This window comes from Balaenoptera borealis (genome assembly GCF_965194805.1).
Source record: "Balaenoptera borealis genome assembly, chromosome: 3".
NCBI lineage: Eukaryota > Metazoa > Chordata > Mammalia > Artiodactyla > Balaenopteridae > Balaenoptera > Balaenoptera borealis.
In genome coordinates, this window is record NC_138866.1 from 177,556,838 (window position 1) to 177,584,081 (window position 27,244).

The 27,244-nt window shown below is 46.1% G+C and overlaps 1 protein-coding gene across 2 annotated transcripts in view; it reads right to left on the reverse strand.

The window, feature by feature from the left end:
* Positions 1-26,355, reverse strand: part of FAM107B (family with sequence similarity 107 member B) — an 82,056-nt gene extending 55,701 nt beyond the window's left edge. The window contains exon 1 of one of the 2 annotated variants that reach the window (XM_082385731.1): positions 26,178-26,355. The gene's annotated coding sequence lies outside the window, so the exon portion shown is untranslated. Of the gene's footprint in view, positions 1-17,004; positions 17,127-26,177 lie in introns of those variants that run through there. The other variant, XM_082385734.1, reaches the window with a different exon arrangement.
* Positions 26,356-27,244: the final 889 nt, after the last annotated feature.

The window sequence follows — 27,244 nt, forward strand, 5'->3', positions numbered from 1 at the left end:
ACGACCAGACTCTATTGCCGCATCTGTGTGACTTTCTCTGACAGAACCTGGCAGTCCAGGGGCAGGTCCATATGATTGTGCACAAGGTAGGTAAGAGCCCTACATTAGCAAGGGTAGCCCATATTTTTTTTTCTCAAACGAAAAGGCACTGCAAATGCACCCAGCAAAAAAAAAAAAAGGTGTGTGTGTGAGATCTGTTTGTCTCTATCAACATTACCTTGTCACCAAATATGTGCACACCTAGGGCAGGCAGGAGTGTGAAGTAGTAGTAGCAACTCAAGTCAAAGCCACTGTGGAAATTATGACACCACAATGAAGGAGAGCATTTAAATCCCTTTGGTCGTTAGACAGGTATGAACGGAGACTGAAAATACTGTTTCCATAATGGACACCCGAGAAAGCATCTTTCCTACACCCCACCAAGGAATAAGCAGCAAATTAAAACCAAGGCCTCTCAGAGTGTTTTGTTGCTGTTTTCACAAGCTTGCGTTTTTTTATACCCACAACCACCAGGGAGAAAGTGGAGATGATGAACAAAACAACTGCAAAGCAAGTGCTATTTTGCTAAAATGAAGTACTTCAAAATACACATCAGTAATTTTCACTGGAGAGTCACATTGTACCGGAAGTGGAGATCTTCAAAGAAAAAGCACAGTTTAATCATCAGGAGCCCAGACACTGAATGGAGCCTGGATAAAATAATGGAGACAAAACCTACTCAACATCAAAAGATATTTTTAAAAGGTGAGCAAAGGGCAACTCATCCAGAGTTTGACAGAGATGGCTGGGCATTGGAAGAAATCGTCGGGGAAAAAAAAGATAGTTTATGACTGCAAGACAGACAGCCTCTTACAGAACTCTCTCCCTGGCAAAGACATGACATCCAAAACCATAACAAGATGTGACTTTTTATTTAGTCTTGTATAGATCTGCTGTTTTGTTAAATCCACAAGTTCAAGTTCACACATTTGAAGGACTAGATTCTTCAGTGGCCCAGGGGAAGATCTCAAGGTTTATTACGACCTCAGATACACACGTATTTATGCTTTCATCATCAACATCCAACGCTTTAAAAATCATCCTTTAGTAAGATAAACGTTGCCCAGAAAATCACTCCACATTTGTCACCTACTCAAGGCATAAGCAACCAAACGTCATGGAGAATGAACACTGATCTCTTTGGATGTGTGCAGGCTCCTTGTTCAAGGCAACAGATAAAAAGATCACAGTAAGAACGCACCTCCCAACAGCAGTACTTTTTTCTAGCAATAAAGAAAAGCACCCAGAACAAGGATTTACCACCACTGCCCCTCACCCCACCAAGAAGCTCTCTTACTGGAAATCAAAACAGTCAGAGTTAAAGTTCAAAGGGAGATGTTGTAGCAACTTCGGAAAGCAGGAAAGTTTGCATCAGCTCTGTGTGCAACTGCATGACCTCATCAGGCACAGAAAGGAGAGCAAACAATGAAAAACAAACTGTTCCAACCCTGGTACCAGTTACCGACCTTCCAGATGGAACACGCTGTCTCTGGCAGCACGTGTGCAGAAAACATCAGCAGAGCTTGCTTGCAAGCAAATACCCTCTATACAGGCTAAGTGAAATCTATCAACGAAAGCAAACATTTCCCCCTAAGAATCAGCTCCCTCATTAAGTGGTGTAACCACACACACATACACATGCACACACATACACACACACACACACACGCACACCCCAAACACACTGGGATCTCCCCAGGTCTGCATGTGCACCATCTCCAGCCCGACATTTGCACACCTCGATCACGCTCGATTCACATTTCCGACTACTGACAAATCCCCTCCCCAACGAGCGGAGGTGGAGTTCTAACATTGCCTGTAACCCCACAATGCATATCGCATCCAGGCTCTGAGACAATGCAAATCTGCGCTCCTGAGGACCGTAATTCATGACGTGACGGTCCACTCATAAGATATGCTTTCATGCTTCTATTTGGGGGGAAGCATTTAATACAGTGAGAAAAATGGCATCAGGGGAAGAAGGGCCTTGAGCGCTAGTCCCAATTCTGTCCAAATACCTGAGTGACCTCTGGGCTGAAGGGTCTGCCCCTCTAAACCAAGGAGGGCTTAGATTGTTGGTACGAAATTAGTAGGAAATATCAAATCTAGATCTAGGCAAAGAGTGTGAAAGGACAACCGCGGAGGCGTGAATAAGACGTAATATTCAGTGAACTGACTTCAGCTCTGGTCCACAGTCCATGCCAGCTCCTGCCCCAAGCCCGTCACACGGGAGCTGCAGGCTCTCCCGGTGACTCAGCCCTGCATCATTCAGTGCCCTGTGGGGTGCAGGGTGGGGGGGGGGGAAAGCACCCCAGGAAGACAGGAGAAAGAGGTTCCACGGAAAACCCTGAAAACTGTTTACAAACAATGCTGTCTGGCCATTGGGTTCACTTGAATTCCTTCCAAGTGTATCACTGTGGACACGTGACACTTAAAACAAACAACCAGGCCCCAAGAGTTAACCTGTTCTTCCTGCTCCTTCTTTCCCAGTCTACCCCACCCAAAACACGGGAAACACTGCTGACCTCTCTACGTGAGAAGTGGCATAAGACCCGGGAGATACCGAAGTGTTCCACTCTACTCTGCCCGTAAAAAATGTAAAAAATCAACAGGACTTAGTACAACACACACACACTTCACAAAACAGCACTGATCCCTAAAACAGGCAAACATTTCCTACTGTATTGTATGTTGTAAAATGCTGATTGTGACCCACCGTATAAAACACAGAGTTAGATCCATCAACAGATGAATATGTAAACAAAATGTATCCAATACATACAATGGAATACTCTTTAGCCTTAAAAAGGACTGAAATTCTGACACTTGCTACAACATGGATGAACCATGGGTGAAGACCTTACGTTAAGTGAAATAAATCAAGCCACAAGAAGACGAATACTGTGTGATTCCACTTCTATGAAATACCTAGAGTAGCCATTTTCACAGGGATAGAAAGCAGAATGGTGGGTGCCAGGGGCTGGGGGGGAGGGGAGAATAGGGAGTTAGTGTTTAATGGGTACAGTTTCCATTTGGGAAGATGAAAAAGTTCTGCAGACAGATGATAGTGCCGGTTGCACAACAACGTGAACGTGCTGAATGCCACTGGATTGTACACTTAAAAATGGTTAAGATGGTAAATTTTATGTTATATATATTTTATCACAGTTAAAAGCAAAAATTTAAAAAAAAAAAAAAAACCTGAGTTAGAAAGCAGTCAACAACTGGGAAATTCCCCTAAAAGATGAAGGCTTTCTATACTATGTAATCCTGGTGAAATCTGCACAATTGGGAAGAAATCTGTAATCTGTAGCATTAGTGTGAGATAATAGAAAATACATATATATTGGTCCCTGCCCCCAGTTCTAGGCAGAGAACTCCTAAAAAAGAGCAACTGGGGGCGTCTCTTCTTCTAATACTTGGTCTTTGATCCTGTCCCTTACACAGAGCTCCTGAAATCCTTGTAAATTCCTAAATGATAAGAGTAGTGGGAGTATCCTTTGTTCTAATGAGGTTTCGCTGGATGGCTCCCAGATGGGGGCTGGTCACCAGAAAGACCACGCCATGATTCGAAGCTTGGAATTTTCAGCCTCACTCCCCACTCCCCACTCCTCTGGTGAAGGGAGAGGGGCTGGAAATAGAGTTAATTATTGATCACGCCTATGTGAGGAAGCCTCCATAAAAATCCCCAGAGTATGGGGTTCAGAGTGCCTCCGGGTTGGTGAACATGTCCATATACTGGGAGGGTGACACACCCCAAATCCATGGGGACAGAAACTCCTGTGCTCGGGGACCTTCCCAGATCTTGTCCTCTGTATCTCTTCATCTGGCTGTTCATCTAGATCCTTAACCATATCCTTTAAAAAAAAAACTGGTAAATGTGTTTCCCTGAGTTCTGTGAGCTGGTCTAGCAGGTAACTGAATCAGAGGCGGAGGAGGTCATGGGGACCCCCGATTTGTAGCCGAGTCAGACAGAAGTTGTGGGTAACCTGGGGACCTACAACTTGAGATGGGCATGTGAAGAGGTGAGGGGGCGGTCTCCTGGGACCGAGTTCCGGGTAGATAGTAACAGAATTGAGTACATTGCAGGACACCCAGCTGGTGTCCCAGAGAATTGCTTGGTGGCGGAAAACCCCCAAACATCTGGTGTCAGAAGGTGTTCAGCGTGGCAGCTGCGCCAGAGTCGAGGAGAGACAGAGGAGGGAGGACTGGGCATTTTTTTCCTAAAACAATTAGAATCCTAACAGTGTGTTCAACTTACACTACTGAACCTTAGTTTTTTTCCAACTATAAAACAGAAATAAGGATGTTTATTACAAAATGAGAGAGAGTTGTAATGCTCAAAAAAAATATGTGCTGATAAAAAGGTTGAAACACTATGAAAATTCAGTTAAATAGAGGAGAAATTATCAGCACACTGAATAGAGAAAGGGTATTTGAGTAGATTAAATCTTCCCAAAGTATTCTGGGATCAGTAATGTGTCACCTCTATTAAAAACAAGGAAACTGAAGAAATTAAAACACCAATTTCAAGCAGTAGGTCAAAAATGAAAATAATCAGGCAAGGCTTTTTTTGATCAAACAATTGTTTCTTTTTAAAAAACTCCTTTCATTTCCAAGGTACATTGATTAATATCACAGTGTTTGCCCTGGCTTTTTAAGTTGAGATCTGAGGAGTTCAGCCCTCAAGAAGGTAGGAGGGGCCTTATTCCTTCACCCTAATCTCAGATCCAGTTTCCCTAACTGTCCTTTAAACTTAGATCTATAAACCTATACTTATACCGTGACAACACACGTCCACAGTGGGAACTCCGGTTAAGTAGGCCCAAAGTTTTTACCACAAATATGAATAAACCTATCTACTTATAATCCACAGTTTTCTATTCACATACAACTCCAGTATGAAAGCCATTTTCTCTCCAAACAAACCTTATCCAGCAATAAACATTTCTGGGGCTGCAGCAGGCTGGGAAATAGAATGAGTTAAACCAAGCTTTAGTAAAGGTTCTATGACTAATACCACCTAAGGATGGTCCTTTTTCCCAGTGCTTCCCAACTGAACTCAGTCCTCAAGCTGACACTTAATTTTATGTATAAAAAGGGCATCATGGGCCCTGAGTCTCAGGCTCAAAGCAAGTGCATGGAAGTACAAAGCTTTCTTCCAATCAGGAAAGTTCAATAAGCAAAATGGTACCAACTTTACTTTGAACAGAATGAGCAACTACTTTGTCTAACATACTTGTTAACTCAAAGTATGGGCTCAGCCTCCCTAGCTAGATGTAAGCTCCTCAAGGGTGAATATCCTGAATCCTTACCTACGCCCAGGACGCTGGGTCTTACATTAGGAGTTTAACGAACATCAGGTGAATTAACACATTCCCAACTCAATCCATTTTTCATCTTTCTTCACTTTGCCAAACCTCTTTGAGTAATTTTCTCAATGTTAGTGAAGGAAAATCTAGAATAAACAAGATCCTTCTCTATCACAGATACCATTTCCTTTGGAGATTCTAAAATAAGACCACCATCTTATAAATATGACCAGTCTTCACTGGGAGAAAAAAAAGTCCATCTCAGACTTGGCAAGAGATGGGCTCTCGCCAACTGTTCACTTTTCATCCTTGCTATAAATACAGCATCCTTCATTCAGGATCTGTTCCCCATAGAAAGCCACTAGGGGCCACTGACAAGGCAAGAAAAGAACACAAACTCCAGCTCGGTCACCAGAAAGAAGTATTTACTTAGGAATTCCTGTTGAGTAAAAGAAAAACATGACTATCTTAGAAGAGATTAAAATGAGGGAGAAAGAGGCAGAAGAGAAATATGTATATCTTGCCCGACAAATCACTGCTGATATCAAACACTGTACAGGTGGAATCAAATGTAAGAATGCAGTGATTTAATTCATCTGCGATTTAGCACTATCTTAAGCGCCTTTTCCAATCAGACTCTCCACAAAGTACAGAATATTTTCATTTCAATGCACGCTAAAAATGAGAGCCTTGTTCACAAATTTCATTTTAAGACTTTCCCAAAATCATAACAAAGCAAAAAACCACACTCACTTTCTATTAATTTCTGCCTCTCAGAAAAACCTCCTGTTCCAAACACCTGGAAAAGACCCACTCGTGGTATTACGCGTTAAACTCAAGTCAGTAAATGAACTGATCCTCTAAGGGGAAAGATATTTCCTTAATTGCTTATGAAATAGTTACCAATTCGACACACCAATTATGAAAACTAACTTATTAGTATATAAGCTTCTCGAAAGTAGGTTCAGCTATTCAAGCATCGCTTGTAAACATTCACAGCAATTAGGGTAAATCTTTGAACACAGGAGGGTGCCTGAGTTACTGAACGAAAACACTCGAATCCTCCGGAAACAGCAACACTTAAGAAATTGTATTTTAATATTCAGATGTGAGTTATCTGGTTTCCCTAAAACAGTGCGTATTTATTTTAAAGCCTTCTATTGCAAAGTAACCAAAATCTCACAACTGTAATAAACCAGATAAAACCAGTGAGAAAGTCACCTCAAAACTGTACTCTGATTATTTACAAGTTCCTACTTCCCTATCTGGCTGGAAAGTACCCTAAAATGGCTTCCTTGGGTTTATCAACCAAAGAAATGGAAATTCTACCGAAGCAAATAAAGAAATTTCTGTCAGTTGCATTACCCAAGCAAAAACACACAAGGCAACAGAATTTCAAAGGCAAGTGTGGGCTATTCAATACCTCTCATTAGGAGATGAGGGGAGATAAAACTGTTGTGTCATTCTCTAGTTCTTTCCAAAGAATATTCAGGATGCCTCAAAACAAAAGTCATACATGCAACTAGATAAATAGAATTTAAACATTAAGGCCACACTACAGAAGAAACAGCCGAAGTGGGATACACCAGGGCTAATATAATTTCCAGAAATGAGTGTTAAAGGTGGTTTTGAGCTTCCTAGTGGCCAGAACCCCCCCCCCAAAAAGTTATATACTTCTCATCAGAAAAAAATTGGCATTTCATCTTCCTTCCCAAGAGAAAGAAAAAAATATCATAGCGTTAACAGTCTCAAAGAAGTTCCCCACTTGGACTTTATATAAAGAACAAGGGGCAACACTGTGGCTAATGTCCTATACTCATTTACCCACAAATAAAAGTGCACTGAACACATGGCTATTTTCTATTAAAAACAAAAAAAACTGTTAAAGGCCAAAGGCATAGGATTATGCCTGGCCTTGAATTCACTGGCCTTTCATTCATTTTAATTCACTGAAAGGTAATGCTAACCTGATGCTCATGTTTAGCCTCCCAAGATCCTGACTTCATGCCCAGATGGAACCTAAAATAAAGTATTCTGCAGAATGTTCTTCCCAAATATTTCCCTCTGCCGGCATACTGAGAACACAGAAGATTCGGTTACCCTCGGTGATTAAAACCTAACGACCTCTTGGGCTTCCCTGGTGGTGCAGTGGTTAAGAATCCGCCTGCCAATGCAGGGGACACGGGTTCGATCCCTGGTCCAGGAAGATCCCACATGCCGCAGAGCAACTACGCCCATGCGCCACAACTACTGAGCCCGCAAGCCACAATTACTGAGCCCACGTGCCAAAACTACTGAAGCCCATGCACCTAGAGCCCATGCTCCGCAACAAAAGAAGCCCACGAGCAGCAATGAAGACCCAATGCAGCCAAAAATAAATAAATTAAATAAATTAATTAAAAAAAAAAAAAAACCTAACGACCTCTTACTCGGTGCTGCTTTGGAGGTAGGAGAAGCCACCCCACCTACCGGAAGGGCACCTGTGGGTCCAGCAAAGGCCCGCCTGTGAGAACAAAGCAGTGTCTCGGCGCCGGAAACCCTGGTTTCATAGTCTTTCTATTCTGGTGATGGGGCGGGGGCAGGGGGAAGACGGGTGAGAAACGGGTGAGCAGACAAGGCGTCTGCAAGCACCTGGGGGAGGAGGACAAGTGAGCAGGGTAAGAGGGTCAGGGGGCTGATTCTGTAAAGGGTGATGAGGAAAAACAGAAAAGAGGCCAGTGTGGCTGGAGCCCACGGAAGACGAAAGTGGCTGGAAACTAGGTCTGCGAGGTGACAGGGCGTGGCCAGCTCCTGACAGACTCTCTCACTTGTAGCAGCGGCTGATTTAGGTCTCAGAGTTCCACGCCACCAAACGCTGTGGGAATCAACTGGCCTGAAAGATGCTGAAAGAAGTCCCCCGCCCAGCCTGATAAAACCATCGGTAGGTCCCAGGGGATGTCTGACTTGGGCTCATCTGCAGAGGTCCACCCCTGCAGCAGTTTTGAAATCAAAGCCACTACCATAAGGAGGCACACTTAAGGGTGTTGAGGAAGATTGTTTTAAAATTGCATGCGATGCTTGCTGAGGTTGACCGTTTCAGCTCGGGCATTCTGTTGACGCAGTCTTGGTGACAGCAGATAAAACTCCAGGTACGTTAAAATAAAACCCGGTCTCCAACCAGAGAGCATATTACCAGCATCCTGTTTGCTGCAAGTTACCCAAGGGATCCGGGTTTTCTGGGCCACTCCCAATTTCAAATATTCTTCCTTGTCAACCTCAGAAATGCATGCACAAGTTCTCAAACAATTCCCTCTGATCATGATTAAAGAACAGACGGTGACCATACCCCTAGGAGATGGATAACAGTTCCAAAAACAGCACCAGAGTACTGAGGTTTATGTTATTATCAATACCCACATTTTTCAACATTGAACTGAGTGCTGACTTATATGCAGGCACTCTGCTGGTGCACTAGCTGTATTCCTGTAAAACTCTATGAAGTGTGTACTATTATTATCCCCATTTTACCGATAAAGCTAGTAAACTGCAGGCCCAGAAGGTGGAACCAAGCAGCGTGATTCAGAGCCCACCAATTCACACTACTTCTCTATTTAAAGAAACTGGACAGAGAAAAATACACATTAGACGGAAGTTACCCAGGCAGAGTAGGGAGGACATTTCCTTTTCCACTTAGCTAATAAGACAGTCTGGGTCTTATTTAAGATCCAGTCAGGACTCTTTGGGGAAATGTATGCAACCCAGAACCAAAAAGACTACAGGAAAAGTATCTGCTATTCATTAACCACAAGTGACACGAAATGCAGAACCATGGTATGGACCACAGAACTCTGAGAACAGGATGCAAACTCACTCTCCTGGTCAAGCAACCACCCACCCGCCCACTGCCCTTTTCCATTTTAATATCCTTTCATGTAGGGGAGGTCACAAGCTGGTGGCACAGCTCTCTGTTTGTTCTATTTTTTAAAAAAGGGGTCACGTGATTCACTTTGTTATAAAGCAGAAACTGACACACCATTGTAAAGCAATTATACTCTAATAAAGATGTTTTTTTTAAAAAAAAAAGGGGGTCAGGGAAGTCCTGGCCTGACACAGCACCCCACCCAAATTGTAAAGACAGAGTGGGTGGGGTGCAGGAAGAAGACAGGGTCCCACCCAACCAACCTGCACATTTACTTGCCAACATCCTGTCAGCAAGGATGGGGAGAAGTTCACAGTGGAAGTAATTAACCAACAGAAGCAAAGGAAAGGAAAACACACAGACACACAAGATCGTCCACTCGCCAGAAGGGTCTTCTGTATTTTGACACAGCTGGGACCCTCTACAGTGTATCACAAGGCCAATTCTTCTTGAGCTCCAGGGCCTGGGGATACAGTACAGGACAACACTTTCCCCTGAAAGGATCTGTTGTGTTGTTGTTGGCGGTGGTGGCATGTGTGTGTCTGTGTGTGTGTGTGTGTGTGTGTTTCAAGGCAAGTCCTTAGGAAGGAGAGTTTTGAGCTCAGGAAATGTGGGACGAAAAAGATACAAAAACAGAAGTAAAGGATGCTTTTAAAAGGGAACTTTGAGCTCCTCCTGCAGATCTCAGATGCTGACCCACAGTGAGTCTGAAACAAAGCCTGACTACAGAGGCCCAGCCCTCCTCAGGTGCTGCACGAACTTTACGAAGCCGGCCCAGCACCACTCAACAGACAGCCACACTCAGCGTCTGAATCCAGCCTCCATGCCCGACCCCGAACAGCAGCAGTTACTTAGGAAGAAGCCCTGATGCTGGGTAGGACGAGATTAGGATGACAAGGTCCTGCCCTCGGAGTTTCCAATCAGAGACGGAAAAACGCAGTCCACAAGCAAGCGACCACAGAGAAATCCAAAGGTGCAGAAGTACCTTCCACAGGGGCGAAGTGCAGCCGAGGCGGGCTCCCTCAGCCCGGGGCACGCACGCCCTCTGAGTCTTCCCCCCCCATTTCATCACAAACAAAGCCATCAGACTATCTGACTGGCTAATCCTGTGCGACGCTGGTATCACAGAGCTCGTCAACTCTCTTTCTGGGGAATGAAGCTCCTACCAGAAGCCACAGAGAATCCAGGCCAAAGGGAACAAGAAATACCTGGGGTGCGTTAGCAACGGCTTCACGATGGCACCCTGGGCCCTGCTTACCCCACCCTACCTACCTCCCCTCTCCCACGCCCCAATACCCAGACCCTCAAACAAGACCTTCCAAAACCCTTCTCATCAGGATGACCAGTAAGGAAGGCAAGGCACCCTCCTCCTCCTCCTTTCTTCACCAAGCCCTGACACCAAGGTGTTACTTAGGTGGGGCTACTGCACCCCAGGGAGCCCCAGGGAGGCAGCAGGGTCTCCTGAGGAGCTCCCGGCAAAGAGGTGCAATTAGAGACGCTGCTGGTGCGGCTGGATGACTGTTTACAGCATTAGCGGATCACCGCCAAAACAGACCCTCATCGAAGACAAACCGAGAGAGAAAAGGACGTGGAAAACGTAATGCAGGATGTTCTTTAGAGTTCAATGAAGGAGCAAAGAGATGGTAGCCGAGCTCCCTCAGTGAGGCAGGTGATAAGCCTCGGGCTCACCACAGAACCTCGTGTCAGACAAGCTTCTGATCGGGAATTTTTTCATGCACACAGCAGATACTTACCTGCAACTGAGGACATGTATGAAGGATGACTACGTGATCTATCAACCAGACCAGGTCACTCTGGGTGTGGGTGAGGCTCTACTAATAGTTACACCGGACAGAGAAGATGTGTGCGTACCAAGCTCCTCCGCCAACACACCAGGAGGGGCCCTGTGGTCGCTCTCCTGCCATGCACCACTGACCCTGGGTCCCACCTGTCTGGGGGTGTAGGGCCCTCACTCAGCAATCAGCTCCTGCATTTACAGGAGCCCATGAACCGACAAACGAACGGGTGAGAGCCTTTATTCAGCATCCTTGTGGACTCCTGGCTATTGGTGACCTACTGACCTGATTCTCTCCTCCGTGGCTCAGATGCCTGACCCACAGCTTCACTCTCACTTCTGTCACATCCTCCCTACTTCACTTCCATCCTGGGCCACTGAAAAACCTTCCTCCTCTACAGAACTCGTCTTTGTTTCTAAGAACCCTGCCTGCCTATAGGTCCTAAACCTCTGTTCACCCCAGCCCACTGCTATGGGCTGAGTTAAGCACCCACGCTGACTCACAGCCACGTCCACACCCTTGAGCCCAGTGGTCCCTCGTCCACTCTCCAATTAGGCTCCAGAACTCCAGCTTTGGCCATTCATCCCCAGCTTCCTAACCCACCTCTCTATCTACCTCTGCTTATACAACTGGCTCAGCGCTTCAGGTGTAGAAGGCCCAGGAGGACGGTATGGGTAAAGCAGACTGTCACTCCAAACCTGGGGCAACCTCAAATTGAGTCCTAATGGAATTGAATCATCTTGTTCTATCGGGTAGGTGAAAATAATCAGGTATGACATCACATCCAGACACGAGTGTAAGCAGAGCAGACACGGGGGGGACACTAACATTAGTCAACAAGTACGTGCAGGCACCGGCCAGGTGATTTACCTGCATTAGCTGCCTAATACTCACATTGTAGGGATGAGAAAATTTGGGCTCACAGAGGTCTACCTGACATAAGGTTCATGCTCTTCCTAGCATGCCAATGTCAGAACCAGTCAATGACAACAAACGCTTGAAAGAAGACTTACAGGGAACAGTGATGTGAGAAGCACTCTTCCAAAATCACAGAAAGAACGCGTACATTTATTCTTATTTAGAGAAATATAGTCTCACATATTTGTTTACAGAGAAAGACGTCATGTATGTATTCACACATAGGAAGTAGCTGAGCCCTAAAACTCAAAACGTGCCGAACAGACAACATCAGCAAAGAGAGTTCTCAGACATTTAAATAAACACCTCGGCTTTTGCTTATGGTATAAATAACTATTTTTAACGTTTAACGTTTTTAAGAGTTTGTATTACAACGAACAAGAACTAAGAACGCACACATCAAGAAAAGAAAGTTTTTTAGGATGACAGAACTACGTGAGGTTTTTCTTTAAAACGTTATTCTTTTTCTGCAAAAAAATCATCGCCCACATCCCAGGATGCCGGTAACCAGGACGTTTTCTCTTTTGTTTTTGCTTTTGTTCTTTTGTGGCAGCAAGTGCCGGTCCATGGGGGTAGGTGAGGGTAGGCAAGGCAGGTCAGAGCAAAGGGAAGCCTCGTGCTGAATTAGCCGTCAAGGGAAGAGAGTTCTGGCCCTAGATCTGCACTAAGGAGACTTGTAAGATGCTGGGGTCCTCAGCTTCCCTGAGCACCAGTTTCCCATACAGAGCTCCACGTTCTGGAAGGCCTCGTCCCCCTTCCAAGCCTACACCTTACTGAGAATGCTCCAGCACGGGCTGATTATTAAAGTGACACACTTCAAAGAAACGGCAGGGTGTGTATTTAAAGAGGACTATGAAATGAGTCATCTGTGAGTAAAACATAATTTATCTCCATTTAAAAAGTCATGTTAACCTACATGGCGGTGGTAGAGAGAACATCTACCGTCTTACCATTATTCTGAAGAGGCTATAAATAGGCAGTATTTGAAATGAATCAGCTCTGCGCCACGGTCCACCGAGAAGCCCATGCATGCAGCATCTTCCAGACTGTACCTGCAGGCAGCTTTGTTTCGAGCACACATGGAGAGGGGGGAAAAAAGCAGTGTTGGTAGAGCCCATCATTACAGATTCAGCTGCATGTCTGACACAGGAAGCTCATGAAGAACTGCAATTTAGAAGGATTTAAAACAAACAAATAAAAAATTCTACCTGGGCACCTATTCGGATAGCTGCCAAGCCAACTGTTTTTTTGTTTTATCACAAATTGTTTAAAGTCACCCCTGGACCAGGGTACAAACCACATCCAAGTAGAGATTCCTCTGGACGTTACCAGGGTCTCCGCACTTCCCCGCTCCGTTACGTACTCGGATGACACAGATCATCCAGTTGAAACACCACCTCCCTGGCACCCACGCCGGGCTCTGTGTGGGCAGCGTGGGCGGGAACAAGGTGAGCCCTGCAGGCTTCAAAACGAGAGCGTAACGCTCAATACCAACACCCTCTCCCATTTCCAGAGGCTACTTCTCACCTCCTCTGCTCCCCACCCACCACCCTTCACACCCTCGCTCCTAAAAGTAGACCTGCTCCTGCTGAGATCTCTGCCTTAGGACTGCCCGTAATGTGACTGGAGGAGGAAGGGAAGAGAGAGGAGGGAGCGAAGAGAGGAAGCAAGAGATGCAGAGGCTCTCGCGGAAGCAACTTTTGCTTTCCAGACCTGCTGCAAGGAAGTATCTTGGTGATGTTTTCAAGTACTTAAAGGATAGGTGGTGATCTTCTTTTTTTAAAGAAATGATCAAAGGAATTTTTTTAAGTTCCAAAAGCTCTTTTAAATGCTAAGAATTCAAGCAAAGTTACTCATTGTTTCCATCTTTATTATAGCTAGTGCATCACTTTCCGTTGACTATATTTACAATACATTAGAGCTGGTGGGTTTAATATAGATCTTTAGAGTAAATGGAAAGCCATGGACAGGCAAAGTTTATGGGCCATTAGGAATAATTCCTTTCATAAGAATAATAAAGTTAGAAGAATAATAATAACATTGATAATAAGAGGACGAGGAGGAGAAAGAGAAGGAGGAAAGAAGAAATGGCTAACGTAAAACACAGTACCATAGGGTGGATAAACCACATTTTCTGTAGTGAATATAGTCGTCCCTCAGTACTGGCAGGGAACTGGTTCCAGGATCCCTGTGGATACCAAAATCCATGGATGTGCAAGTTCCTTACATAAAGTATTTGCATATAACGTAAGCACATTCTCCCGTACACTTTAAATCGTCTCTGGATTACTTATAATACCTAACACAATGTAAATATTATGTAAATAGTTGTACATACAATGTAGATGTTATGTAAATAATTACTAGGGCATGGCAAATTCAAGTTTTGCATTTTGGAACTTTCCAGAAATTTTTTTTTTTTTTAAATCAGAAGTTGGTTGAAACCACGGATGCAGAACCCATGGGTATGGAGGGCCAACGTACCTAAGTTCTGTGTTATCTATAGGATAAATTACAGACAGTCTCTAGGCTTCAGTGTGCTCCTGAGTAAAATATAGTCAATTAAAGTCCTACGCCATGGGACGAGGATCACAAAAACGATGCATGTAAAGCATTTAGCACGTGCGTAAGAAACACCCACGTGTCAGTGATTGTTATTCTGGGATGAGTTTTAGTTCCAACTCAACCAATAACGAGCTGTGTGGTCTCGGGCAAGCTAGTTGACATGTCTGAGCGGTGGTTTATTCACAAAAAAAAAATAAGGAGTCTAGACTAGATGATCCCTTGATCTCTAAGGCTTCCCCAAGCTCAAACCCTCTGTGACAATGCAGGGTAGTCTCTAATTTCAAATGCTTTTAGGTTTCTAGTTGTCACACCTTTATGATTTACGGGTCATAGCCACGATTTATTTGATACCAAGGGTCTAGTCACAGGCACAACTCCTAATCATGAGACTCTGCCTGTGGGGATCCTAGAACCTGCTTTATGAAGATTGTTTTCACACTGTGGTTTCCAGGAACATGTGCTGGCAAAAGGCAGGCTTGCCTGTAACAGGAGGAATCGATATATTTCCATCCCAGGGGCCTTTAAATGTTGCAACTGTCCCCAAATCAGACTGCTACTGTAACATGTCCCAGTGGCCCCTGGCAGTGATGGAGCACACACAAATTAAATTCATTTACTACAACCGACCGCTGGCCTTTAAAAGAAACTCTCAATTACTTCCTGCTGGACACATTGCAATAACCCATCCTTTCTGATCTTAACAATGAAGTTGAAAGCTGCCAGCAGAGGTCCATTTCTCTTCCATCTAGGCAGAATGGAAACTCAGCTATTTCAGATTTATCATTCACCTCCTATATTTTTAAACTCATCAGTGACTTACTTGTTTTATAAGGAAAGATGAGGCATACGTGTCCTTACATGTCAGGAAATCTTAAATGATTATTGAAGAAGATAATCTATCATGGTCTACACCATCACTTGGCATTCTCACCCATAAACCCATGTCATAATCTCTTAATTTAGGTGATGGCCAAGCACCCAAGTTAGCAAATACGGACAGAATTTAACATTGCTGCTAAACAAGACTTACAATAAAATCAACCTGGCACAGTAACATTCATAAAAGATTGTGCAAATAGCAGTTAGCTCTAATGAAGTATTGAGCTCTAATGAAGTATTGAGTATGGGAAGTATTCGCTATGCTTGGATAAAGCCAAGCCAATCATTGCTTCTCTGTTAATTCTTTAGCTGTCCCCAAGCAGACACCCTGCTGGCCAGTTTAAATCTCATCTCACACTCACTAACATGCTCAGTGAGAGAGGAGAATCAACAACCTCTAATGAAATGATCAATTCAGGCAACAGTCCTCAATGAAAGCTAACAGACCCTGGGAGAAAGGATGATGAGGAGATTCACAATGAAAGCATCAAACTCCCAGCGCATGAACCCAATGATCAACCTCCATATCACTACAAGGGAGACAACCAGACACCGTCCTGAGACGATGGGACATGAAGTGTACAACACGGCCAACAAACTAATCTTGCCCCCCTAAACCTGAATGTGAATCTATGAAAAATAATAAACAGAAACCTCATTTAAAATGGAATCAGGAAGCCAGAAGGGGGAGTTCTCATGCCCTACCACTCTACGTCAACTGCAGACCCCAAGGAAAAGAGATACCTTTGCATCTCCAACAGAAAGAAGGTTATTACTTTACCACTCAGCAGGAGGAAAGAAGGGTTTCTCTTTGCCTGGCAACAGCCCAGCCAATGAGAGGCTGTCACAAGTCAGCCAATGAAAAGCCACTATACTTTGAATTCCCAGTTTCCTCCAATGGACTCTTTGTTTATAACGGTCCCGGCCAACTCCTTCTCCTCTATAAAAGAATGTTTCTCTCCTCTGTTCTCTGGACTTACCTGTGGGTCACCATAAGTTTTAGTCCCAAATTGTGATTCTTTGCTGTTCTCAAATAAACCAACATTTTTGCTGGTAAAATAACTGGTTGTTTTACATCAACAGATCTAATAAAGCTTTCGTTCTAACTTCCAGGTTACAGAAATACAGAGGTTAGTGGAACACGTTTAAAGAGAAAACTCTCAGCCAAATCCAGAATGCGGGACCGTCTACAAGACAACTGACTTGCTTCTTCCACAAAGCAATAACTTAGGGAGAACAGGATGGGGGAAGAAGCGCTGTTCTAGAGTTAAAACGTCAAGAGGCATATCAAATGCAATGTGTGAGCTTTGTTCGGACCCTGGTGTGAGAAACCAACTATCAAAAGACATTTTTTAAGCTAATGAGGGGTGAAATCAATGCAGGGAAGATGGGGAGTCCTACGTATTCCTGGGCTGCCCCACCCCTTGCCTTCTGATGTTCTGAAACTGCAATTCAGCCACTCTCCAACTGAAAGGGCAGGGCCCGTGAGCAGAAACTGAGCCATGGATGGCTGGGCCACACCCAACTCTGCACAGGAAGGGGAAACTCTCAGCAAGAAGATGCAGAAGATGCTGGTTGGTAGAAAAAGAGGCAGTACCTGGGGCAATCTAGAGAGGAAATTTACAGGTTCTTGAGCACAGTTACAGCCAACAGGATTCTAGCAGCCTTGAGCTTCATAGGAAACCCATTCAGGTAAACAGCGTAAAATCCATGCTCTGAACAGAGAAGTTAACATTTGAAGCAAGCAGGGTACCTATGAAATGGGAGAGAAGGAAACAAGATGAACACCCAAGTGTACAGACAGAAAGATATGAAGTGTTTAAAAATCTTCTCAAAACGTTCAGATATTTGTGATACACAAAGAACTCCTCTGCAACAGGGAACACAAAACCCTCCAATATGGACTATTCATGAATTGGAAAAAATACCGTTTAAATACAGGATTGTTACATAGAAGGGAAAATTGTATTAGCATCTAACATAATGACATAAAACACTTTGAAAAATACATGATGCCTAATTCCACCCATTAGTAACAAGGTAACAGCCTTGGGAAACTTCATACCAAAAAAATGGCACTTCTGGTAAACATAATATTTAAGACCAACTCAAACACACAAGCTCTGCCTAATGACATAATTATGCGTTTTGAATTTGGTGCCATGCTCACACCATACCTAAGAAAGCTCCTTCACAAACGGATCACTTTAAGACATTATCATTTCCATATGATGATGCCAAAACTAAAATGCAGTATAAATATCCTCCTTAAAGCTACGGTTTTAGATTTACCTGGTCAGTGCCTTATTCCAACTGGGATCCCAAGCCCTTTCTGAGGCTAAGAAGTCAAAAGTTTTATCAGCAGGGTTAAGGGAATGTGGAGTCTTGGCCGAGGCAAAGTTCTGCAGAGAGGAGGCCCAAATTTGATCCCAGCTCTTAGAACCTGGGGCAAACTTCTTCATCTCTCTATGCTTACTTTCCTCATTTGTAAAATACTAACACTAATGGTACCTCCCTCACAGAACTTCTTGGAAGACCACAAGATAATGAATGAAACCACGCCTGGCATAATCGGAAATGCTCAGGAAATGCTAGCCATCATTATGTTTATCTTCATCTGAAGGCCCATCTCCGTGGAAATCATTCTCATCAGCACAGAGTACCTCTTTCTGACCAAGGCAAAGAATGTTCCTTAAGAGCAGACATGGTGTGCCACAATGAATGGACCTCAAAAACACTCTGTTAAATGAACAACACTGGACACAGAAGGCCACATATTGTATGATTCTCTGTGTAGGAAATTTCTAGAAAAGGCATAACCTTAGAGACAGAAGATCAGTGTCTGCCTGAAACTGGGGATGGAAAGAGGAATGGACTACAGAGTCTAAAACTGGGCTGGGGTGATGGGTGCTCAACAGTACAAATTTACTAAAAATTATGGAACTGTATGCTTACCATGGGTGAATTGCATGGTATATAACTGATACCTCAATAACGCTGTACTGGGGAAAAAAAAGATGTGCTTTCAAAGTGCTTGCACAAGTCCTTTCTCACCAATCTATTCTGACAGCAAACTCACATATTCTGCAGAGCACAGCCAAACAGCTGAGAACGCCAGGCTCGGGCAAGGACCAGACCTGGATCCTAATCCTGACCCGGCTTCGTCCTACAGCAAGCTTGTTACTTCTCTAGTCCTCGGTTTCCACATCTGTGAAATGGGAACCCTAACAGTATTCATTTCAGAGCTGTTTGAGCACATTTATAATCCTCTCCCAAGTTTCCCAGATCAATAAACGGTGCCACCCTTCACCCAGGGGTTGAGGCTAAACACAGAGGTATCACTCATGACTTCTCTCCTTTCCCATATCTGCCCCAATCCACGACCGAGTCCTGAGGGTTCCATCCTCAAAATATTTCAGGTATCCATCCAACCACTTCTCTCCAGCTCCATCCCAGTCCTCGGGGACTCACGAAAGCCTCTCACGGGTCCCCCTGCCTCCACTCTGGCCTCTGCAGTTATGGCTGCAAGGGGGTATTTACAAACACAAGGCTGACCTCCACCACCTCCTGCTCAGAACCCTCCCCTGGTCCCCTACAGCCTGCAGGCCCCACCTGATGAGCACCTCTGGTCCCTGGGCCGTTATCTGCACTTGCCTCTGCACAGACGGATGGGGGTGAGGCTCACCCCTTCCCTCACTCAGAGCTCAAGTTCTCCTCCTCAGAGGGGCCTCACCCTACTAAAAACCCCACCTCTGCTCCCGCCGGACTCCAACCCCTCGACCTCATTTCCTTCACAGCAGTGACACTGCCTGGAATCACATCATCTACGTTCTCCTTTACACGCTGTCTTCCCCCTAGAAGAGAAGCTCCACGCAAGCAGGATTTTGACACTGTCTTACCCACATGCCCCAGAGTCTGGCACAGGGTCTGGCATAGAGGAAAATGCGTTAAATACTTCCTGAAGGAATAAAGAACTCTCACAAAGCACTCAGCACAACACCTGCCAGATAGGAAGTGCTCAAGAACTGTTAGTTGGTAAGAATAAAAATACTTATTTATTATAATTACAGTTCACAGATCAGAATACGGAAGCCCTACGAGGTGACCTGCCTAAGCCAGGTTGCACTCTTAAGTCTGACAGTCTAGTACACATCCACGGTGCCACGTTCCACAAGCACAGAATAACTGATGCTCCCTGCCCGCCCCCAGCACGAACGCAAAGGATACTGCGGCCAGTCCTCCTGACCACGCTGTGCCCTGCCTCCTCTCACCTTGAAAGAGTCACCTGATCCTAGAAGGGGTGGCCGGCACGCTACTGAACCCTACGGCAGTCCCAGGAACGACAACTGATGGTTCCAAGCGTTCCACCAGGTAAAACGAAGGCAGGCTTCCACCTCACCCTAAGACCACTCTAAGAGGTAGGCAAAGGTGATTATCTGCATTTCATAGATGAGAAAGTAGAGAAAGAGAAATAAATGACCTGCTTGAAAACCACATGCATATTAATTAATGGTGAACCTGGGCCCAGGATTCTGAACATTTTAGAACACTAGGCCTCCCTCTTTCCAACACACTACACTACTCTGGGCATCCGTGAAAAAAGGAAAGGAAGACAAAGAACCCTGACCACAGCTTTATCTATTTTATTTTATTTATTTACTTTTTAAATTTATTTATTTATTTATTTTTTGGCTGCATTCGGTATTCGTTGCTGCGCACGGGCTTTCTCTAGTTGCGGCGAGCAGGGCTACTCTTCGCTGCAGTGCATGGACTTCTCATTGCAGTGGCTTCTCTTGTTGTGAAGCACAGGCTCTAGGCGCGTGGGCATCAGTAGTTGTGGCACACGGGCTCAGTAGTTGTGGCGCACTGGCTTAGTTGCTCCGTGGCATGTGGGATCTTCCAGGACCAGGGCTCGAACCCGTGTCCCCTGCATTGGCAGGCGGATTCTTAACCACTGTGCCACCAGGGAAGTCCCGCTTTATCTATTTTAAATGACATTAAGTTGTAAGGGAAAAGAACATTCTAAAGAAAGTCCTTCTATATATACAAATTCACAATGACACTCTTAACTTCCTCCAGCACAGGGGAATTTTCATACCTCTCCATTAGACATCCGGAAACAACTTCTGATTATTTATACAGTGGGAGTTTGTAAGAGCACTGCAGGGTTTTGTAAACTCATGAGCATGGATCAGGCCCAGATGCCTCAAAAACCTGGATAAAATGTGAGTTTTAACCTGAACGCTCACGGAGTGCACTCTGTGTCACATGTACTAATGACGACACAGAAAAGCTGACACCACAGGATCACGACCTCTCTCCTAGACACTTGGTTACGTCGCTTTATGAAGGGTGCCAGAACCTGTGTCCAAGAATAGAATAAAACATGCCATTTCTGATAGCAAAGCCAGGTTCTTTAAAACACTCCTGAAGGCATGAAGGCGTCCTGAAAGGTCAGATAAAGAGAGGAGGGAGAAGGCCCTCATCCTCTGCCACCCCCCACCAGTGTCCCGCATCGGCATCCTGGCATCACTGCTGTTATCAAAAATCTGTGGGCGACAGCGCAAGAGCCTAAACACCTTTGGCCGGCCATGCTCAGGGACCATGTGTTTGGGGCTTCAGGCCCTCGGAGGTAGGTCTTACAAAGTTCATCTCACAAACAAGAGCACTAAAGCTCCCGGGGGCTCCGTGACTTCTGGGGGTCACAAAGCTGGGGCCTGGTACCAACTCAGACACATCTGGTTTCAAAGCTCCAAACTGTTCCCGTGCGGCACATTCGTTAACACGCCCCGTTCCCCAATCCCACCCCTTCTGCCCAGGGCTGGCACTGAACAGGGCCATAGATGCTCCACTATCATACACTTGGCACTGACAACAGAAAGGAGAACAGAGAACGAGGCGAGAAAAATCCTCCAGACAACGCACACCTACCACCCACCAGGATGCGGACAGCTGGTCTACCTGCACTTTTTCTATCTTCTGCCTAGGCTCTGCAATTCCCCATTTAAGACTTCTCCGTGTAACAACTGCTAAGGATTTATAATTCAGTAGCATGACCAGGAATAGCACTGAGGACAGGCCAGAAGCACACTGTTTCACAGCTCTAAGGGTGGAGGGAGCTTTTCTTCACACCGCAAAACCCTAAGACTATGCGGTGGGTAGGGAACATTACTGTCACCGAAGTACGCCTCCCTCCCACCTCTCCCCAGGCACACACAACACAGACTACAGCTACTGCTTTACAACTGCTCTGACCAGCTGCTTGACCTTAAATGCGATCCCTGGTAGGATGGAACTGCTAAAGAGTCCACCTTGTGTTAAAGCCGCAGTCCTTCCTTTTTCTGCGTTGCTCTCCATTTTCCTTCCTACAGTTCACCTGAGTCTGGAAAACATTCTTAAATAAGTCTTCCCACAATTTCCCCACAGCCTCTCTTATCTTTTCATTTGTAACAGAACCTGGGGTGGGCACGCCATGTCCCCACCACAGCTGGCTTCCCAGGGCCACCGGCCTGCAGGTTTACCTTCAGCGAGAATACGGGAACAAGACCACGATTTCCCAGTCCCTCCTCAATTCTGCACTAGAAAGTGTCCCAACCCCTCAGCCAAATTCTAGACACAACCGAACAGTCCTCCAAATCTGTTCCGCCAAGCCCCTACACCTTGCTCTTAAACTGATCAGCCCTGGGCAAATCACACTCGGTCCCCTCCACGCCTCTCCCCCCACCCTTCACCTTAGGGTCAGAAACCCAACCCCGCAGCCTTAGGTGGGATTTCCATCATTCTTTCTGAGATGCCTTAATTCACAAAGTGCTACCTTCCCTTCACAGCTCTTAATATCACGGTCATCAACCAATGTCTGTGTAATTCATGCAATTCTTTAAATATCTTCCTCGCCTGCCCTGCCATGTGGACAGGGACCCCATGGGACTTGTCAACTGCGGTATGCCTGATGCGAGGGCAGTGCGGGCACATGGGAAGCACTAAGGAAATGTTTGTTCAATGAAGGAATGGATAGAAAACAAAGCTTCCCCCATCAGCCTCAAAAATAGCCGCTTGACGATTTACCAGGACTAAGTGGCAGCTGGCCAATGATTTTCTTTCTTTTACTGATGGGGTCTAGGAATCAACAGGATCAGATGCGGTGAAAAGCATCGACTCCTTTTCAGCGGAGTTCCCTAGGTACTTAGTGTAAGGAAAAGTTTCAAGTTCAGACCGATGGGGCCCAGCACCTCTTGCACAAGAAGGAACAGGGGAGAAACTGGTCGGCTTCACAAAGGAAAAGCAAAACAAGGCCAAGCTTAAACAAGGAAATTACACAAAAAAACTGCAGTGAAGTCTCATCATCAGGTCATCCCAGCACTAAGTGGCCCGGGGCTGCGCACACAGACTCCTTAGCTGCACAGAGCTTTCCCTACACGACGTGAGCCCAAAGTGAGAGGCAAAAACGGGTCAGTGCTCACAGCTACTTTCTCCAGACTTAAAGAAGGCTGACAAGTCAATATCTCAAGATATCCGGGGACTTCTAAAAATGCCTAAAATCTAGACCTCACCCAACCAAACCTCCTGGCTCCTTTTCTCCAAACATTTGCACAGAGAATTCTGGAGGGAAGGGGCAGATGGAGCATTAAGAATATGAAGCTATATTACTAACCTACTATGTCCCCTCTTTTTGGAGAAAAGTTTTCCGTGCCTTAACTACTCCCTCCCAAAAATCATTAAAAGTCTTTTCTACCTTTACATGTGGCATTAAGTAGCTAGTGGGAAGCAGCCGCATAGCACAGGGAGATCAGCTCGGTGCTTTGTGTCCACCTAGAGGGGTGGGATAGGGAGGGTGGGAGGGAGACGCAAGAGGGAGGGGGTATGGGGATATATGTATGCGTATGGCTGATTCACTTTGTGATACAGCAGAAACTAACACACCATTGTAAAGCAATTATACTCAAATAAAGATGTTAAAAAGAAAAAAATAGGAAGGAAGGGAGAGAGGGAGGGAGGAAGGGAGGGAGGACAGCATCCGTCCTACCACATACAGTTCAGGACCCGGATCTCTCAGCACTTCTCAAGCACAAACCAAGTCTGCTTCTAAACATCCCAGGAATGGAATCTCCAGGCAACAGGGACAGGTGTCTGGCCATCACAAAGAGCCATACAAGTCTGTAACCCTGGACCACTCCCAAACTTTCCTCTCCACCCTGCGAGGCAGCAGAACTTTTGAGAGCAAAGCGGCTCAACTCTGACCTCACGTCCAGCTTGGCTGTGCTGCTCAGACTGTTCAAGGTCATAGGAGGGTTGAAAAATGAGATTGAGAGATTCTGATGGCCCCTATTTTAGTTTCTTTTGACTTCTGGTTGGAGAAAGGTGCCATTATTACAGCAGATTACATACTTTACACACTCACTCACAGGTCACTGCCGTTGACCCTCCATATCCACAGGGTATTGGTTCCAGGACCCCCGAGGATACCTAAATCCACAGATGCTCAAGTCCCCGATATAAAATGGTGCAGTACAATGAATACGGTCGGCCCTCTGTGTCCGCGGGTTTGGCATCTGCGGATTCGATCCTTGGTTGGTTGAATGTGGGGATGTGAAACGTGGGGATACGGAGGGCTGATTGTACTGCACCATAACCCGTCCAAGCACGCTCACAGATTAAGGAGCCCACGTTAGAAACAGGAACAAAGATTGCACCTGACGGTACATAACCACAGCTTCCTTCTTGTAAATTCTTCTGACTTCAAAAAGTATTGCATCATCCTAATGATCAATCTAGTACTTCTAAACAGTTGTCTCCAAAACCTCTTTTTAACTTTGCATATTGGAGAAATTAAATGCCGGAAAATTTTACAAGTGGAAAATAAAAGTATGTAATGACAAAAGCATTCAGTGGCTAAATCTGGGTTGGAACAATGTGTTTTTTGTTTTTGTTTTTTCACAGAACACAGGCACGCAGAACTACTCTCCACTCGTAGGAAAACCCTTCTTATTTTACTTTCTCAACGCAAGGTCTTTTAGAAGCAAGCAAGTCACCAGCTACAAAACCATGGCTATTCCTTGCTCTACAAAGAGTTCCTTTCCATCACATATTTCTCATGGATCTCAGAACACAATTTTATTTTTTTGAATATGTTAAAAGCCAAAAGGTTTACTTTTATTTAAAAAAAAAAAAAGCCAATCTGAAACTACTCCTGAAATCCAAAGAATATAGTACATTAAACGCTTCTATCAATCCGTTCTTCCCTATTAAGTGGAACTTGCATTGTTTTTTCTCTTTCTTCCCTCCCCCTTCTGTATAGGCGGTTATTTGCAAGGCTATAAGGAAATATACTTCAAACGACTTGTTGGCAAAACACTGCTGTAGACTACGGTTATTAGAGATTGTGTTTTAGACTGATGGGAGTGGTAAAGATTAATAATCAGTAACTCCCTGATCTATTCATTCACACACATACATTTCCACACCATGGCTGCCAAGCCATAAATGAAGCAAAGATGCCGTTATCCTCAGGGTATGTTTGGGTGGTTTGGTACATGAGTGACTTTTTTTTCCCCTATATTTCTTTTCAATTTTTTAATAAATATATATAATTTTATACTTCAAAGTTTTAAACTGGAAACGACTAGCACTAAGAAATCTTCTCTAGACAGGCCCTCCAGATACTATTTCAACTTAAAGCAACTTGGACAGCTAAAATCTCCAAAGTGATGGAGAGGGCACATGGCCAGAGGAGAAACTAAGTACCTGTTAGCAAGAAATCCTCAAGTTAAAAATATAAAGTCTAACAGGCCGCATTCCGGTTTTCTGTATTTATCTTGAATATCAAACTCATTTTCATTAAATAACTTTGCTCTACTGTCATTAAGTCAAGTCTTTCCAAGGAAGGAAGGGTATAGTATCTTGCTGCAGAGAAAAAGATACGGCATTTATCCTCTGCGGGATTCCGCTTCGCATTTCAGAGGGACGGTTACCATCCCCTACACAGCACGTCAAAACTTGGCCAGACGCATCCACGCCATCCCCGAGGGACCTGAAGATACTTGAGGAGAAGTTATGAGAACCAAAATTTTAGGACTCCTTGGGGGCAGACGCCACCCAACATACTGGGTTCACTGGAGTAGCGGGAGCGGAGAAGAGGCAAAAATGGAAAAGTTACTTGCAGACTGTTCGGAAACGGTGCCCCGGTCACCTTTAAACCAGCGGCTCAAAGCCCCCGCGGCCCGTCCTCTGCTTGCCCAGGCGGAGGAGGCTCCGCGGCGGCCGGGGCTGCGGGGGGCGAGCCGGCCGCCCAGGGCTCGGCATTTGGCCGCGCGCGGCGCACCCGGTGGGCAGCGCATCCCCGCTCCAGGCAGGGTCTCTCCATTTTCAGGGCCGAGGAAGCAACAATAAGCCGAGCGGAGCGGCCGCGCAGGCTCGCCTCCCTCGCGGCGCCCCACCATCCCCTGCACCCCCGAGACTCGGGTACCTCCGCGCGCGACGCCTGCCACGCCCCGACCCCGCACCCCGGGCTCGTCCCCGGCACGGCGCGGGGTGGCCCGGGCTCCCCGCACGCCCACCGCCCGGCGCGCCGTCCTCCAGCGCACGCAGGGACCCCCGCCCAGCGCCGGCCGCGGGGAGGGGAAGCCCGGCGGCCCTTCCCGCCCGGGGGACCCTCGCGCCGGGGGTCGGAGCAGGGCGGCCGGCCGGCCGGCCGCGCCGTGGCCCCGGCGGGCACCCCGCCTCCCCCGCGCTCCCAGTCTTTGTGTGCAAAGTAAGTGCGATAGGCGAACCCACCTCGGCGCGCGCACAAAGGCGCGCGGCTCCCTCCCCGGCGCTCGCTCCGGGCGGCCGCGGCAGCGCCCAGCGGCCCGGCGGCTCAGGGCGGCCCGGAGGCGGCGCGGGCGGCGGCTTCGACTGCGGCTCCGACGGCGGCGGCGGCGGCGGCGCGACCAGTCCAGCGCAGAGAAGCTCTTTCACACCCCGCGGCCCCGCGCGTCCGAATTAAGCGGCGAGGCGGGGCGGAGCTAGGCTGCTGAGGCCACGCCCCGGACACGCCCCGCCGCGCTGGCTGCAGCTCGGCGCTCCGGACCGCGGCCCGCGGGGACTGCGCCGGGAAAAAGTCTGCCGATTTGATTCCTGGAGGTTTTCGTTCTGTGGTTTTAGTTTGGTTGGCTTCAGAATCTCTCAAAGCAGAGGGAATATTGGAAGAAAAAAACTGAGTGTCACCGGATGAGAGAGAGAGAAATGGGAAATTAAAGGTGACAGGCGCCCGTTTGCGAGGCCCACAATCAAAGATCTCTGTCTCTGTCGTTCTCTCTGTCTCTCTGTCTCTGTCTCTGTCTCTGTCTCTGTCTCTCTCTCACACACACACACACACACACACACACACACACACACGACCGCAAGTACTCGGGACTGTTTGGTTTGTGGGTGTCTGGCCTCCATCGCCACTCCACGCCTGTGACATTCAGAGAGACTGTCCCCATTGAAATTCTGCCAACAGGTCACCGAAGAAAACTCAGAGGGACACGGAATCAGATGTACTGTCCAGCCAGAGCCTGAAACCCAGTGACCTGGGAATTTGCTCAGACTCCTCCCCCTCCCCGTCGCTCTTCAAAGGGTAATTGGAGATTTAAACGTACGCGAAGGAGAAAAGGGTTTGTTTTACCTCTTTTTTCCTCTCGGATTTTGTTTTTCTCAGCTCCCTTACAGCAAATCGCTTCTCTGCCCAACCCCGAGACTCTTAGATTACAATCTACGTGAATCACAGCAGGTAAAAAAATGGGAGATATGTTTCAGAGTAACAAATAATAAAGACAGCAGGTAATGGATTTTAGAGCAAAAGCTTTTTAATTTTCTTG